The following is an 11,482-nucleotide window of genomic DNA, read 5'->3' on the forward strand; positions in this document are numbered from 1 at the left end:
ATACTGGGATGGGCTACCTTGTTGTCCTGGTTCTGGGCCTGTATGGTAGCTGGGTTGGTCACCCTGCCAGCTTTCCTTCATTGTCGCACCCAGGCAAGCTCTCCAGCACTTCTTGAGCTATTTCACCCATGAAGTAGTAGACAACAAGGAAGTGGGCCAGTTCTCCTGCTCTCACACCTCAGGTTCAGCCCGCTGGCACTCACACCACCACAGCTAGCTCTTCTGTTTTGCCCAGGCAAGGTGCAGGACCTGGTCTCCAGATTGGTGCACTTGGTTAGGGGCTGTAGCTGGACAGTTTCTCTCTGAGTCCTGCCAAGTCCCACAGTCCCACAGCCCACTTATAAAATAATCATTCAGATGCTTATATTACTTATAAACTGTATGGCCGTGGCAGGCTTCATGCTATCTAGTTATTTTATCTTAAACTAACCCATTTCTATAAATCTATACCTTGCCATGTGGCTTGTGGCTTACTGGTATCCTTACATCATGTTTCTCATCCTGATGATTAGCAGCGTCTCTCTGCCTCAGCTTTTCACTTCCCAGCCTTCTCCTCTTTCTTTGTCCCACCTATACTTCCTGCCTGGCTATTGGCCAATCAGTACTTTATTTATTAACCAATCAGAGTAACACACTCAGAGCATACAGAACATCCCACAGCAAGGGGCAGGGCCAGCTCTTCTGTTCTCATGTCCCCTAAGAGTGTACATTGACAGTGTGTAATAATTTAAGAAGTCATTTAGTTCTATTTGCTGGATATTCTCCCTTTGTGTTGAGATTTACTTAACTGACTTTCCTTAAATAAATAAATCATCCAATTCTAATCGTGTAATATTAAAAACTCCTCCTAGGTTCTCAAAAATTGAAATTTTGAAGTAAGGGAGAAATATTTTGCTTTTCTTTTTTTATTTTGCTTTTCTTATGATTGATTTTCTTTAGTCTAACTATTTAAAAAACATCTATGAATTTCTCTGACATTTGTCAGAAAATTCTCAACCCCAAATCCAGACCAAGTCTAGCAACTTTGCACAGAATTTGATAACCTTGCATTAGAAATTTCTTCTTTCTCCTTCCCAGATTAGAGACTTTGAATTATTGAACTCACTAGAGAAATATACTAGGAGTTGACAAAATGTTCTTGGGAGGAAGACACAGACACAGACACAGACACAGACACACACACACAGAGACACACACACACACACACACACACACACACACACACACACACACACCCCACCAACAACAATAACAACAACAAGTCATTCCTTTCCATCCTACACCGCATGGGAACAGAACCTATTCCCCAGTGCACCGGCCCCTAGTGGTCACATTCTTTCTCAAGCCTGGTTGATGAGGTGGTCTGGGAAGCATTCTGACTGGGAGGGATCACATTGCTGAAAGGCATGCAAAAAGGAATGTGGTTTCCAAAAGGTTTCCAGCAAGTACATGAGAATGAGGCTCTTGAAAGAGCCTCGAACTGGAACTTCCCCTTCTGAGAAACACTTCCAGTCCCCACAGAGCCAAGTATAATAACAGTCCTTACATTATTACGGAGGAAAAAATCATTCATGCAAACTTAATGCTGTAATTTGGATATTTATAAGCCATACTGGCTTTGCAACTTTACAGTTCCTAGGTCCAAAATGGAGCTCACAGAAAAGCAGGGCCACGAGTAAAAGTCATAAGGCAGTTAAGGCCCAGTTTTTGAGGGTGTCAGGCAAGAGTAGCTATTTTTAAGTGTTTTGAGGTGATTTAAAAAACTTTGCCTCCCTTTCTCTACATGATATATATACACATATACATACATATAAATATATATACATATATATGTATATATGTATCACATCATTTTTATAAAATTTTTCCCCTTTGACCACAAGATAGAGTTCCAGACATGGACAAAGAGCCCCTGTAACCAAAGCTCATGGTTAGGGGAATTTAATACAATAATCATGTGTTCAGGACAAGGTTTTGCAACTGCAGCTCTTTTTTTTTCCTTTGAGTGGATCTGCTTTATTTAGAATGAGCCAGTGGCTCCCATTAGCCCCCATGGCCTCCCACCAGGCCCATGTGTCATCAGTTATGCTTGGACTGACTTCCTCAGTGGTCACAGACAGAATGCTACTTCAGCAGACTCCATCTCATGCTTTGACCTTGCAGTTCCTGTGCAACAGCATGATGATTGTTTTAAAGACTGTAATGGAATATACATAGCATAAAACTTATCATTTTAGCTATTGCTAAGGACGTGGTTCAGTGGCATTAAACACATTTGAATTCTGTACAGACAGCCGTCACTCTACCCATCTTCAGAGCCACTAAAACCCTTTCCCTGTCAAACACAAGGCCTGTCTCCTTCTTCCTCTGGTCCTTGGCAATCACCAGTTTTCTGTTCATAAATCTCCTGTTGTAGATGCTTTATCTAAGTGTGGGTTGTGTATCATTTGGACTTTTTCATCTGGAATATTTCAGTCAGCCTGACAGCTCATGTTCACTCATGTTGTAGCATGTGTCTGAATTTGTTTCCTTTTTAAAGTTGAATAATATTCTATTTTGTTTATTCGTCCACCTACCATTTATACACTTAGATTGCTTCCATCATTTGCTATTGTGAGTAATGATTCTATGAACATGTACAAATATTTGAGTCACAGACAGAATTATGGCTCATGTGATGAATCTATGTGTAATTTCTCAAATAACTGCCATATTCTTTTCACTGCATTTGTGTCATTTCACTTCTCCACCAACTACCATCAGCATTCCATTTCCATATCCTCACTAATGCTCGTCATTTCTAGGTTGTTGGGTTTTTTTTTCTTTCTTTTTAATTTTAAGGTATGTGTGTTAAGTGTTATGTGTGAGTACTGGCACACACGTGACTTGGCATGTGTGTGGAAGTCAGAGGACAACATCAGATGTTGGTCCTTTCTTTTCAATGAATGAGACCAGATCTCTGGGTGCTTCCTGCTGAGCTGCATACAGGCTGGCTAGCTGGGGATGCTCATTCTCTAACACTAACCTCTTCATAGGAGAAGAGCACTGTGATTCACAAGCTCTGGTGCCTGGTTTTATAGGTGCCTGCATTCAAACACAGATCCTCAGACTTGTGTAGCAAGTGCTTTATCCATACAGCTTCTGATATGTAGCAATAGTGAGAATTTTTTCACACACATTGACTATAAATATTATCTATTCAAGTCTTTTGCCTGTTTTAAAACTAGGCCATTTGTTATAGAATTATTTTCTCTTTAGGTGACTGCTTTTGGAGCCAAATCAAGAGATTATTGTCCAATCCAACCATGAAGTTTACTCCCTATCTTTTCTATCAAGATATGTTTCAGTTAATTTTCAATGTGATGTGGAGTACAACATAATTCTATTGTACACACAGGCCCCATTTCTCTAGCACTCTTTGTTGAGCAAAATGTCCTTTATCTTTTGAATGTCTTGATGCCGTTGCTGAAAGTATTTAGACTTTGTGTGGGGATTTATCTCTGCATTTTTGAACATATTCTATTTGTCCGTGTGGGTGTCTGTCTGTAAGCCTGCACCACACAGCTAGGATTATTGTAGCTTTATGGTAAGCTTTGGAATCAGGAAGTGTCAATGTCTCCAATCTGTATTTTTTTCAAGGTTCTTTTTCTAACAGTTTTATGTTTCTTGAAAAATATCATTGGTGTTTTGATTGATGCTGCACTGAGTATCACTTTGAATGGAACTCACTATTTTGCTATTAGCTATAAATTAAATTAGCAAAGCCAAATCTTCTAATCTATGAATATGTGACACACTTTCCTTTATTTCTGACCTAAACATGTTTTTACAATATTCATAAGTTTTCTATGGATAGATACTTGGTTATATTTTATTTCAAAGTATATTCTTTCTGCTGTTATTATAATTTCTATTTTTTCTTCATTTCCCCTTCAGCTTGTTTATTGTTTCTATTCAGAAGCATAGCTACATTTCTGTTTATCAGGTGACTTCCTTTTATGTATTAAGAGATTAGGTATCACCTAATTTTAATCAGAAGCAAATTTTAAAATATGCTATAATCACTTTATTTGTTGGTGTATGTATATTTATTTCCTCAGAGCTTTGATGATAGAACTGTTGGAGAACAAAGAACTGAAGGAAGATAAAAAAGCTATCCTACATAAGAACTCATATGGGACAGGCAGGGTGGCACATGCTTGTAATTCCAGAACTTGTGAGGAATAGGCAGGATGATCAGGAGTTCAAGGTCATACTCAGCTTCATAGTGAGTTTGAGGGCAGCCTGGCTAAGTAAGATATTGCCTCAAGAGGAGGACAAAGAAAAGATAGACAAGCTGTCTCTGGTTGAGGAAATAACCATGAAAATTTTCTTTTCACTTACTAGACTACATGTTGTACCTCAAGCTTTGTGCAGAGGTTTCTGCAAAGCATGAAGTTCATCAATAAGCTTCTCGCCTGGAAGGAAGAATCAAAAGCCACAAACAACTGTGTAAAATGTAGGATATAGGGCTGAGAGATGGTCAGTGCTAACAATACTGGCTGCTCCTCGAGAGGACTCTGATTTGATTCCCAGCCACCCATATGGCAGCTTACAACAGGCTTTTAACTCCAGTTCCAAAGGGATCTGATGCCCTCTTCTGGCCACCAGGCACTGCACACAGGTGGTGCCCAGACATCCATACACATAAAATAAAAATAAATGTCAAACAAAACAAAAACTTAAGAAAAGTAGAATATGTTTTCTACACTATGGAAACAACAAAGTAAAAGAGAAAACTGGAGTATACTTGCCAGAGGGCTAGGGGTCACCAAGAAAACAAGGCCCTCTAAATCAATATGAACAAAGCTCATATGAACTCATAGAAACTGAGGCTGAATGCACAGGACCTGCACAGGTCTGCACCAAGTTGTCTGTGTATGTATTATGGCTTCCAGTTTAGGGCTTTTCTGGGATTCCTGTGTGTATGAAGGAGAGGGTATCTGATTCTTGTGTCTTTTCTTAGATTCTTTTCCTGTTGTTGGTTTTTCTTATCCAGCTTTGGCTTGGTAGTTTTTGTTTTATTTTATTTAAAAAAATGAATGAATGTATGTAAACTTAGCCACTAGGATAAAGGTTAACAACTTAACTGTTTTATCTGCTGGGTGAGGGAAAATCAGCTTTCTGCAATAGAGTAACACTGGGTACATCAACTACGCCAGGGCAGGCCTCATGTTCAGCAGTAGTAGACCAACACATAATGGACTCCACGGTTTTTTGTTTGCTTTTATTTGGTTACAGTTTGGTGTTTTGGTTTTTGTTTGATTGTTTTGGGGATTGTATTAGAGTCACAGAATTTATGGAATATATATATATATATATATATATATATATATATATATATATATATATATATAGAGAGAGAGAGAGAGAGAGAGAGAGAGAGATCACCAAGAGCTGCCCTAAAGAATCTCCTATACTCTAGACATAATCTTTCTTACCTCCATTGTGGAGAGGCAATCTAATTTCCCAAAGGTAATCTGGACATTTCACCCCTCCTAACACTGTTATTCCTTCATAGCCCAAAGTGACTAAAGAAAGTCTTAATTTTTCAGTTCAATAAAATGTTTGTTGTGGCTCCTAGCAGGAGCACTCTCCCCTCTGGAACCAAAAATCCCAGCAGAATATAGGGTTGCAGAAACAGGAAGCAAAAACTTTCCTAGTGGGTCACTAAGGGTGATGATAGTGAGTGGAAATATTCCCATTTCCACCCCTTGATTCCTGGACCCATGGATCCTGGCTATGGGAGAAACAGTACCATATAATGGATGCTTATTCAAAGCATATACAGCCTTCTGGAGAACCCTACACCAGCCCTTCATGCTGCTGCCACCTAACTGGAGCTGTAACTATGTCTTCAAAAGGCCATTCCATCTTTCTGTCAGGTCAGCTGTTTCATGATGGTGGGGAACAAGGTAAGACCAGTGGATTCCATGATCATGGACCCACCCTCACTTCTCTGCCTGTGAAGTGAGTTCCCTAGTCAGAAGCAATACTGTATGGAATATCATGTTGGTGGATAAGACATTCTATAAGTCCATAGATGGTTGTTCTAGAAGAAGTACTACATTAAAAAAAGGTAAATCCATAACCAGAATAAGTATCTACTCCAGTAAGGACAAAGCATTGTCCTTTCCACTGAGGAAGTAGTTTAAGGTAGTCAAACTGCCACCAGGTTTCTGGCTGGTCACCCCGGGAATGGTGCCGTATCTGGGGCTCAGAGTTGGTCTCTGATGTTGGCAGATCTGGAATATAGCAGCAGCTGTAACCAGGTCAGTCTTGGTAAATGGAAGGTCATGTTGTTGAGCCCATGTATAACCCCCGTCTCAGCCATCATTACCACTTTGTTCATGGGTCCATTGGGCAATGTCAGGAATGGCTGGGGAAAGAGGATGACTGTCCACAGAATGAGTCGTCCTATCTACTTGATTATTGAACTCTTCCTCAGCAGAAGTCACCTTTTGGTGAGCATCTACATGGGACACAAGTATCTTCACATCCTTTGCCCATTTGCAGAGATCTAGCCACATACTTCTTCCCCAAATATCTTTCTTACCAATTTCTCAATCATGCTCTTTCCAAGTCCCTGAGCATCCAGCCAATCCACTGGCTATAGCCCATGAATCAGTGAATAATCAAGTATCTGGCCATTTCTCCTTCCAAACAAACTGTAATACCAAATGTACTGCCTAAAGTTCTGCCCACTATGAAGATTTCCCTTCACCAGTATCTTTTAGGATTGTCCAGAAAGGGGTTGTAATGCTATAGCTGTCCACTTTCTGGGTGGTGCCTCCATAATGTACAGAACCATCAGTAAACCAGGCCCTAGTTTTCTCTTCCTAAGTCAACCAATCAAAGGGAACACCCCATGAGGCTACAGGTGAATGCTTGTTAGCAGATAGCATTGTAACAGGAGTAGAAACCATAGGCACTTGCACAAATTATTCATGTAGCTTGCTTATGCCTTCAGGACCTGCTCAGGCCCAATCTTATATATACCACTTCCATTTGGTAATAGATTGCTGCTGTGCATGTCCTCATTTATGAATTGGTGGGTCAGATAACACCCAGCTCATGATGAGTTCAGGCCACATGGTAACTTGGTGGCTAATTGTCAAATGTCCAGTTTCCACTAAGGCCCAACAGCAGGCCAAGAGTTGTCTTTCAAAGGGAGAATAATTGTCTGCAGATGATGGTAGAGCCTTGCTCCAACATCCCAACTGTCTCTTCTGTGATTCACCTATAGGGGCCTGCCAAAGGCTCCAACCAGCATCCCTATCTGTCACTGACACCTATCTGTCACTGACACTGACATTGACATTGGGTCTCCTGGACCATATGATACAAGTAGTAAAGCAACATGCACAACAGCCTTGACCTGCTGAAGAGTTCCCACACAAAGCTGGCAGCTTTCCAAGTCTCTTGGTATATAGGTTGGATATATAGGATGGGGAATGTGTTGTCTCCAGAAACCAAACAGGCCCAACAAACATTGTGCTTCTTTCTTGGTGGTGGGAGGGGCCAACAACTTATCCTTTACCTTATACTGAATATGTCTGTAGGCCCCACACCATTGGAATCCTAAGAATTTCACTGAGTAAAAGGTCCTTGAATTTTGGTTGGATTTATTTCCCATCCTCTGATACACATATTTGTTACCAATGAGTTCAAAGTGGTTGCTGTCTCCTGCTCGTTTGGTCCAATCAGCATAATGTCATCAATATGGTGTACCAATGTGATATTTCGTGGAAGAGACAGACAAACAAGATCACTTCTAAGTGAGTTATGATACAGGGCAGGAGAGTTAATATATCCCTGAGGCAAAAGTGTGAAAGTATAATATTGACCTTGCTAACTCAAAGCAAATTGTTTCTGATGGTCCTTATGGAGAGGTACCGAGAAAAAGGCATTTGCTAAATTAGTAATTGTATACTATGTACCAGAAGATGTGTTAATTTGTGTAAGAAAGGACACTACATCTGGTACAGCAGTTTCAATTGGAGTTATTACCTGATTGAGTTTTCTGTAGTCAACTGTCATTCTCCATGATCCATCTGTCTTCTGTACTGGACAGATAAGAGAGTTAAAGGAAGATGTGGTGGGAACCACCATCCCTACATCTTTCAAGCCCTTGATGGTGACACTAATTTCTGCAGTTCCTCCAAAGATGCACTACTGTTTCTGATTCACTATTTTCTTTGGCAAAGGCAACTCTAGATGTTTCCATGTAGTCTTTCCAACCATAACAGCCCTCACTCCACAAGTCAGGGAACCAAAGTGAGAATTGTGCCATCTTCTAAGTATATCAATCAAAATTATATATTCTGGAACTGGGGAAATAACCATTGGATGAGTTTGGGACCTACTAGACTTACTGTGAGTCAGATACCAGTCAAAACTCCATTAATTACCTGGTCTCCACTACTTCAACTGGAGGGCCACAATGTTTCTTGAGCTCTCCCAGAATCAGTGTCAATTCAGAACAAGTATTGAACAGACCCCAGAAAGATTGTTTGTCTCCTTTTCCCCAGTGTACAGTTGCCCTTGTAAAAGGCCTTAGATCCCTCTGGGGAAGAATGGAAGAAAGGCTAATTGTAAAACTCTTAGGTATTTTACAGGGTCCTTCCTCAGGGAAACCTGGCAACCCCTTCATTGAAGGGGTTCTGTGTCTGAAAACTGGCTCAAGTCTGGAAATTGATTCATGGGCCAAGATTGTCTTTTGCCATGATCCAAATCAGCCTCTCTTTTCATTTGTTTGAGAATTTTGTGGCTTATACAGATCAAACACAAATGCAGTAGGTTTCTTACATCTTCTATTTCATGATTGGAACCCCATGATTGATTATCCAGTCTCAAAAGTCCATACAAGTCATTGACTTGTGCTGACCATTACAGGGTAGGCCATTATGAACATTGTCTTGTCTATGTTACCCATTGTGCATTACGATAATTATGATCACCTTGCCTCTGGTGATTCAATGCTGCCACCTGGCCCCTGCTACCTCAGGCCCAATGAAACCCGTTGCATTTAGTTTGTCCAAATGAGGATCAGCATCTCCAATCTTAAGGTCTGGCACAAGGAAAAGGGTGACAACAAAACTCTTCAAATGTGCCCCTCTCACCATTTTGCATCTTATAGGATTTGTGAAGGGCATGTCTTCTGTGCCTTCCCATTGTAGAGGATTGGGTTTTACACATCATACCAACTCTAGCATTGCAATTTTCCTAAGCCTTAAAAATCCCTCCATCAACACTAAGGCAAAAGATAGCAGGCATCTCCAACTCCATTTCAGTAGGCCATCTTTTGATAAACACTTGGGCCCACAGACTTTTGACACCTTTCCTAACTGTATAATCTTCCATATTAAACCTAGAATCACCACCCAGAGGGCCCATATCAATAAATTCAGTCTGCTCTAGTTTAATATTCCTTCCATCATTATCCCACACTCTTAAAATCCATTCCTACTGTTATTCCCCAGACTTCTGCTTGAATGAATTAGCAAAACCATTAAGCTCCTTAGTAATGTAGAGCACTTCCTCATGGACTACACTTTCTACCTCCCCTCTTGAGTCTGATTATAGACCTAAAGACAGCTATATGTGGGCCTTGAGAGACATCAGTATTGTGTTGCCTGGCATTTCCTTCATAAAGTCACTGCTAGTTTAGTAGACACTGAAGGATTAATTTCCTCAGTGAAAGGTGAGAAGGAAAATATTTCAAGGGGTGAGGCTGAGGGTACAACTTCAGGTGAGATAAACCCTTGAGAATCTGAGAGTTCAAAGTTCTTAGCTTCAATAGGGTCCTGCCAGACATCCCCATCCCAAGTTATAGGATCCCATTCTTTACCAATTAATGTTCTTACTTTCACCACTGGTACCCTCTGAGGTTGTCTTGAATTTTTGCTATAATTCAGACAACCTTATAATGAGGGCTTCAGTTTGATTTTCCACAACTCAAGGTCTGTGGCTTCTGGAGAGAAGTTTCCCTTCCAGGGCACACTTACAAACATTTAGACTGTTTATTTGCATCTGGAGCTGATCAATTTTATCACTAAGTTTATCGTTGTCCTTCATCATATTCTAAAGTTGGTTAATTTTATCATGGAGCTCAGTTCTAGTCTTTATCAATGTTTCCAGAGATACTAAGAGCAACCAACCAGCAGCATCATTTTCCTTATTTTCCCCAAAACTATGAAAAGTTTAAAATATAATGTCACTAAAACCATTGCCACTCATTGGTGAATCAAGATGATCAAAAGCATCTATCTCTTTAAGTCTGAAATACAGTTTACACCTGGGCTTTCAGTACTTTCCGAGCTTCCAGGAGAGAGAGTGACTGAAGACACTTCAGTAGTTGAAGGTGATGGTAAATTTGAAGGTACTGGTGATTTAAAAAGCCTATTCCAGGTACTTAAAAGATTCATCCTCACACTTCTGTCTTTCTAGAACCACTCTGGTACCAAAATCTGTATTAGTCAGGATTCTTTAGAGTCACAAAACTTATATATATATATTCATAAATGTGTGTGTGTGTATGTGCTTGTGTGTATATGAATTCTTGGAATGACTTACAGACTGCAGTCCAACTAATTCAACAATGGCTACCTGTGAATGAAAAGTCCAAGAATCTACAGTTGCTCCATCCCATAAGGCTGAGTGTCTCAGCTGATCTTTTGTATTTGCTGGAATCCTGAAGAAGTAGGCTCCAATGCCAGTAAGGAATGGATGTGCTGGCCAGGCAAGGGCAAGCAGGTGAAGAAGAAGAATCCTTCCCTTTTCCCATTGTCCTTATATAGGCTTCCAGCACAAGGTGTGGCCCATATTAAAGGTGTGCCTTCCAGCCTCAAGATCGGGATTAAAAGTGTGTTGTCTTCCTGCCTCAAGATCCAGATCACAAATGTGCCCTCCATTTCTGGATTGTAGTTCATTCCAGATTTATTCAAGTTGACAACCTAGAATAGCCACCACACAAGGGTATTGATTTGTTTTCTTGGTTTGGGGAGGTTTGTTGTTGTATTGGGTTTTTAATACCTTAATACCCCACAGCCTCCACATTAGCACTCACATAGCTCAACTCTTAATACCCACAGAATCTCCACCTTAACACCCACACAGCCTCCACCTTAATATCCGCAGAATCTCCATCTTAATACCCACACAGCCTCCACCTTAATACCCATACAGTCTCTACCTTAACACTCACATAGCCTCCACCTTAATATCCACAGAAACTCCACCTTAACACTTACACAGCCTCCACAGTCCCCTTTCTGGGGGAAAAATGTCTTGCCTACTGTTATAAATATATTTTTTAGGGGATTGTATTTCTTGTATTTGATTGTTGACACTGAGGGACCGGAAGGAACCAAGTGTGGAGTGGCATGACCATTTGGATATTGTGACACTGAGCATCTACTGTGTGCTGTTGCTGCTGTTGTGA

The sequence above is a fragment of the Peromyscus eremicus genome, chromosome 12 (genome assembly GCF_949786415.1).
Source record: "Peromyscus eremicus chromosome 12, PerEre_H2_v1, whole genome shotgun sequence".
NCBI classification, from domain to species: Eukaryota; Metazoa; Chordata; class Mammalia; order Rodentia; family Cricetidae; genus Peromyscus; species Peromyscus eremicus.